Source organism: Onychostoma macrolepis, chromosome 15 (assembly GCF_012432095.1).
Source record: "Onychostoma macrolepis isolate SWU-2019 chromosome 15, ASM1243209v1, whole genome shotgun sequence".
Lineage (NCBI taxonomy): Eukaryota > Metazoa > Chordata > Actinopteri > Cypriniformes > Cyprinidae > Onychostoma > Onychostoma macrolepis.
The window spans coordinates 10,526,384-10,533,274 of record NC_081169.1 but is presented as its reverse complement, the minus strand read 5'-3'; the positions used below and the strand labels follow the sequence as shown (position 1 = coordinate 10,533,274).

The 6,891-nt window shown below is 34.8% G+C and overlaps 1 pseudogene; it reads right to left on the bottom strand.

Annotated features, from left to right (window-relative positions):
* Positions 1–4,177: 4,177 nt before the first annotated feature.
* On the bottom strand, positions 4,178–4,293 carry LOC131521023 (5S ribosomal RNA; annotated as a pseudogene).
* Positions 4,294–6,891: the final 2,598 nt, after the last annotated feature.

The following is a 6,891-nucleotide window of genomic DNA, read 5'->3' as shown; positions in this document are numbered from 1 at the left end:
AAATAATTAAAAACAGTTGTTAGTTGTTTTTGTTTAGTGTTTTAGATTTTTCTCAGTAGACCTTTGTTAATAGGACTTATTTTCATACATTTACCTACATTTGTTTGTTTTGTGCAGGGCATGAATGAAGCCTGCATCAATGAGGCCATTGAAGACACCATTGTTTGGATTTATGTTCTCAAACAACATGCTTCTGATGAACCAGACAACTGTAATAAAATTACAGTTGAACCACTGATGTCATATGTACTATTTTACCAATGTCCTTTCTACGTTTCTGGGTCTGGGAATATTTCTGTTGCATTGCTTTCTGAGGGTCAGAAAGCTCGCTGATTTCATCAAAAACATCTTAATTTGTGTTCCGAAGATGAACGAAGGTCTTACGGGTTTGGAACAACATGAACCGTGAATAAAGACATGAAGGGTGATAATCAAAGTCATTTTTGAGTGAAGATGCTTGGTTAACCTTGGCAGTGAACCATAACAAGCTCTTGCTCTATTTCAAATTATTCACTTTGTGCCATGTATGGATTACTTAAGTGTTTTGTGTTTTCTTCACTTTGAGGATACATTATGTATGTGTTTGATTATGCTGCTGATACAGCCTTTAAAGTGTTTTTGTTTTGATATTTCTGTGTAATCAATTAATGGCAGCTGTGCTCAGTCCTCCATATTTGCAAAGTTTGACAACTCAGTACAACAAAATTACCAAAAGTACCAGCTCTTGCTTTTGCCTTTATTTGTTGTCAATGCCAGTATGCATTTTTAGATTTATGATTTTGTATTCACACACTTGCACGTCTATAGTGCCTGTAGAGTTTACCTAAAGCAAGTTAGGTTTACACAACTCTGGTACCAGAGATATAATTAAATAATAATGCTATTTATTTATTTATTTGTTGCTAATAATTGCTAATACCTTTGATTAATATTAAGATTAGCATTAAGAAATCAAGTTGGTACCCTTGACACAATTAAATCACTTTAACAGTACATTTGTGTAATGGAAATAAGTAATGACAAATAATATCTTGAATCAACATGATTATTTTAAGAAGTCTTAACGTGAATGAACTATTTTGGTTTGGCAAGCAATAAGTCATTGAGAAAAAGAGGACAATTATCTCAGTTGAACACATTCTGATAATGTGCAACCGATGTACACAATAAAATTAAGTAAATTCAAAGGACTTTTTTTCAAACAAAAAATTATTTCATTTTTTATTTTTATTTTTATTTTGTGTTTTGCAGCTGTCAAACAGGTTTGGACTGACATGAGGGTGAGAAAATGACAAAATGTTTTTTGTTTTTGTTTTATTTATTTTTTTTTTTGCATAAGCTATCCCTTTAAACCACACATTATACTGCAGTTTCTTATAAAGTACCACCTCCCTAGTTTATTTTTAGAATTTTCACAGCAAAACACAATTAGGTCTTAATTTGGTTTGCACATAATCACCAACCTGGGTACAAAGTTCGCTCCTTGAGGATGTCTGGAGCATTTTATCAAGCAGGAGTCTCACATTTTCAGCTGGGAGAGACAGCAAATTTGTTTTGTGGATAATAATAATGATTCTTGAAATGGATTGTGTCTTATTACCCAGCATTCAATTGAGGTTGGGTTGCGTTGTAAAACAGTCTCCAAGCAAATGGGTCATCAGGAGGAGGTCGTTGTATGGGAGGGCTACAATTTCATAACAGAGTGACAGCACGGACCTCGAACTGATCCTGATATCCAAGCCAATTGCGTTTCTGTTGACTTGTTCGCCCACTTCTCCCAGACTATCATTATTTTGGAAGTTGACACCCTGTATGAAAGGCAAATCAGCCTGTCCCTGCACTGACACTCTATCTAAACATGTCTGTTCCCAGTGAGATTGGCTTGTTTTTGCTTCGGTGAGGACTGAGGGGGCTTTGGTCAGGCCGGGTCCAGGCTTGCGGGAGGTATTGTTCTCGATGACATAAACAGAAACTGAGAGCCATCTTCTCCAGCACTCAGGGAGGATGTGTTCCTTCAGGCGAACAGCTCATCTAAATGATCAAAGACACAGCACTTTTGTTCCCATCCTGCCATGTTACATGAGTCAGCTCAAATCGCAGTGTATCCATCTAATATGGTTAAGTTTACATGCTTAGCCAAGAGGGAAATAAACACGTTGCTTTGCAGAGTAGGTAAACATGGAAAATGTCCTCATAATTGCCTAATTTTTAGCAGTGATGCTATCAAACATAAAAGTGTGTACGGTAAAGCTTGTTTTCTGTCATTTAATTATGATTAATAATATGGATTTATAATATGGATTTTTTTTTTTTGTATCAGAACACTGGCATTGTCATGCATTTTTTATTATAAAGACCATGTTAACAATGTTATACTTTGAAACACTGTGTGGCTGTGGTTCAAAACTGGTGGGTCCCAAAATGGCTTAGCTTTAATTAAACAAATATATAATAAAATAAAATAATTGAAATATACAATATAATATTTAAGAATAATACTAAATGCAAATAAACAAAATGCAACATCAATCATATACTGAGGATAGCTCAATAAAATTGCTGGATATAAAATTGAAGCTTGCCCAGAACATGTTTGGGCCATATTTCATCCTTAAATCACCCATAAATCAATCAATTAATAATAATTATAATAATACTTATTATTATTATTGTTATTTGTAACTTATGTAACTTCTACATAATACAGTGAGCTTTTAAAGGAACAATCCACTTTTTTTGGAAACTCATTCTCCAACTCTCCCAGAGTTAATAAGTTGAGTTTTACCATTTTGGAATCTATTCAGCCGATCTCCGGGTCTGGCGATAGCACTTTTAGCATAGCTTAGCATAGATCATTGAATCCGATTAGACCAGTAGCATCGCGTTCAAAAATGACCAAAGAGTTTCATTATTTGTCCTATTTAAAACTTGACTCTTCTGTAGTTGTATCGTGTGCTAAGACTGGCGGAAAATGAAAAGTTGCGATTTTCTAGGCCGATATGATTAGGAACTATAGTCCCATTCCGGCATAATAATCAAGGAAGTTTGCTGCCGTAACATGGCCATAGCAGGCGCAGTGATATGCCACGGCAAACACCACTCACATTTTCTTCAGGAAATGTACATATCTATTTCCACATGCGCTGCGTTATATTCCGATTATTATGCCGGAATGGGACTATAGTTCCTAATCATATCGGCCTAGAAAATCGCAACTTTTCATTTTCCGCCAGTCTTAGTACACGATAGAACTACAGAAGAGTCAAGTTTTAAATAGGAAAAGTATCGAAACTTTAAACTGTAAAACTCAACTTATTAACTCTGGAGGAGTTGGAGAATGAGCCTATTTCCGAAAAAAGTGGAGTGTTCCTTTAATACAGTAATGCAATAAGCTTTCAATGAAGCAACTCAATGTTCCTTCGTTACTAGTTCTAAAGTGATATTTTCAAAATAGCAATGGAAGCTTGGACTGTCAACTTGAGATTTGAATCCGTGGTTGAAGGAAGTAGTTCTGCATACAGAATGATGTTTCAAGGGCTGTGGCCTTGTGCCTGCGGCCGATTCATAGCCATGCTCATACAAAGTAATATCTCATGGGAACTCATATGATTAAAAAAATAAATAAATTAAAAAAAAGGAAGAAAGGAAGAAAAATGTACACATCTTCATCTTATTCCAAATTTTTTACCTCTTTGGCATCATGTTCATCAGTAAATATTTGAACCTTTTGTAATAGTTGTGTATGAGTCACTCAGTTGTCATCAGTGTTAAAAGATGGATTTCAAAATCATACATTCATTGTTGGAAAGGGTTCAAATATGCAAAAGATGCTTGAAACAAACAAACAAACAAAAGTGGCACATGGAATATTTTTCTGAAAAACACCAGGCAGTTTAACTGTTCAGTACAAACAGGGGACTCATGAAAAACCATCACAAAACAAAACAAACAAACAACAGTTGTGGATCGTCGAGGTATAGACACAGTATTAAGAATAATTCATATATAAACTTTTGAACTGGGTCATTTTTATAAATTCAGCTATTATTCTGTCATGTGGACTATATAGGGTTTATCTTTATTTATTTAATCCCTTAACCGATTCGGTCGTCTGGGAGACGACGTATACATCATGTCTTTTCAGTGGGCTTATTTATTGACTCCCCTATCCCAGTCAAGCTTACAGCACCTGGTATTCCCAGGCGGTCTCCCATCCAAGTACTAACCAGGCCAGACCCTGCTTAGTTTCCGAGATCAGAGGAGATCGGCGCTCAGGGTGGCATGGCCATAAGCATACCACCCTATATAGGGTACAACAGGGCTAAAGGCGCCCTGGGGTAAAAGGCGCCTTTGATATTATTTTCATGTAAACTACTAGATGGCACAACAACGTGGCGTAGTACTTTCCAAAACATTCGCTTTTCAAGATACACGTGCATATTTGTCTGATCCTTGATGCGATCATGCGCAGCAGTGCAAAGTTGATTCTGTGCTTACTTGATCTAATATTTTATGCTTTTTAAACTGTTGTACATGTGGCAGAATCGCTAAAATTAATGCATATATTTTGAGACAAAGGCCTTCTTAACAATCTTCAGTTTTGTTTAAGATGATTAAAGCAACATTTTTTAAATAAGGAAAGAATATGTAAAAATATGGTATTTGGGGTAAAAAGCACCCCTGCTGTTGGGAAAAAAGAAAAGGAAAAATGAATTAGTAGCATTTTTTTTTTTCCAGTGCTCTTAAAGGCACCCAAAATAACCTATTAACCCAGCTGCTGTGATGTCTGTTCATCAAAAAAAAAAAAAAAAAAAAAAAAAGGAAATCAATAACTTTCATAGCTTTAAGGATTCATCTATATTTAATTTAGAATTTAGTGTTTGATAGCTTTATTCAATTTCTGTATATTTCCTATTAAGTAGCTAAATATGGCATTGGTTATAATGGGTTTATGTGAAGATTGTTTACAGTTCACCTAAGTTAGAAGTTATTTTATTAAAGTCTAATATTAAAATTGATAGTTCTCAATTACACTGTAATGTTGAATGGCTATAGTCAATGGTTAAATATTAGGGGGAAAAATATATATTTTTAGAGGAATCAGTAGTATTTGTGTCAGTGATACTGGCCTTTAGTCATAAATGAAAATATGCCATTAAACATATATTAAAAAATATACTGTCTTTATGTTGTTTCTACATTAATTTGAAGATTATATGTGAAATTATTGCAGTATAAAAGTATATTTCAAAAGTTTAATGTTAGGCGGGATTAATCACGATTAATTTCAGAAAAGAAAACATGCAATTATTATTTTATTTATTTTTTATCGATTGACAGCAGTAATATATATATATATATATATTTTTTTATTTTTTTTTTTTTTATTTGATGTAAAGTATCTTATATTGGACAGTACTAGATTAAAAAATAAAAATAAATAAAAATAATAATAATACCATACATGTTGTATGATCCCTCTTATTTTGGTAAACTTGGTAATCCTAAGAATACCCATCATTTTGTTTTCATATATAATATAATATATCCTTTTTTATTGATTCTGAAGTGAAACATGAGTCATTTCTTAGTGAGAAGAACGTATCTACGGGTTACCGACTGTAACACTGGGGATTTAATTAGATTTCATTTGAATCTAAGCGCAATATTTAGAAATGATTTTATACACTTAATAACCTCATTTGGCAAACCTACAGAAAGCGCCGGCCTTGACGGCAACGTTTATTCCACTATTCTCATTTATTACCCTGTTGCTAAGAGACAGTCTGTCTGATTGCTCAAAGATGAGACGCTGTCGTTACTTTCTTTGGAGGTCAGTACCGAAGAAGACGCCACGTTCTTGCTCGTCACCGGGGATGTTCTTTAGTCACAACCGTGTGAAGTTGTTTATTACATCCGAGGAGGAGGATTTATTTAGGCGTCATGTATTAAGATGGAGGCTATTCTGATCCCAAACGTTGTGAATCACACTTGATATAGTTTGAGGCCGAATCAACAGACTGGAGTTTAAAAATAGTGTGGTATACAAGCAGAAGGAAGGCTTCCAATGTGTGGGAACTGCATATATCATTCCTCACAGAAGGCTATGATATCTGTTTATTTACTGTATCTTCTGGGAAAATTCATGAAGTGAATCTATATCGGCTTTGAAGTTTCAATACCACAGGGATGAAGACAGAGGGCAATCTGTCTAACCTGTATTTTTATTGCATGCACTGCTGAAAATGTTATGTTATAGGATTTATAAATGCTGTTTGTTTCCTTTCCTAAATCCTTCAATGAAAAAGAAAAAAAAAGTATCTGAACTAGTTCCAAAAATCTGCAGTATTTTAAACTATATTGCAGATAAGAGGATAGAGGATGGAAATTGTGTTTAGAAAGCCAACAAATGAGTGACGTAACGGTCAAAGAGCAGCCCGGGGGTGTAGACAAACTGCTAAAGACGAAGAGAGGTCCTGGTCTTTTAGGTCGCAGATAAAACGGATACAGTCCAGGGTTCAAGGAAGTTTCAGAGCGCTCTCATTTCATCATGACCCATGTGACTCTTAAACACTTGAGTTGGCACAGCATTGTGGGTGTCTGACATAATAATCCTTCCGACTCGTTCTCATCCGTTCTCTTTCAGAGAATCTAAAACAGCAGCTGCCGGTTCTCTGCAGCATGCAGAAAATCTTTTAAATTATATCAATCTACCCAAATCACTCTTTTAATCCAGGATGAAATACTTGCTAGACAATCTCTTGCTACTTTTGCATTTTTCATGTGATCTTTTCATCCTCAGGCAGTTCATATCTTTTCACTTTTTATCTTTTATCGTTTTTAGAGCACATTAAAGTGTTACACGGTTTTTTGTTAGACTGGAATTCGCAG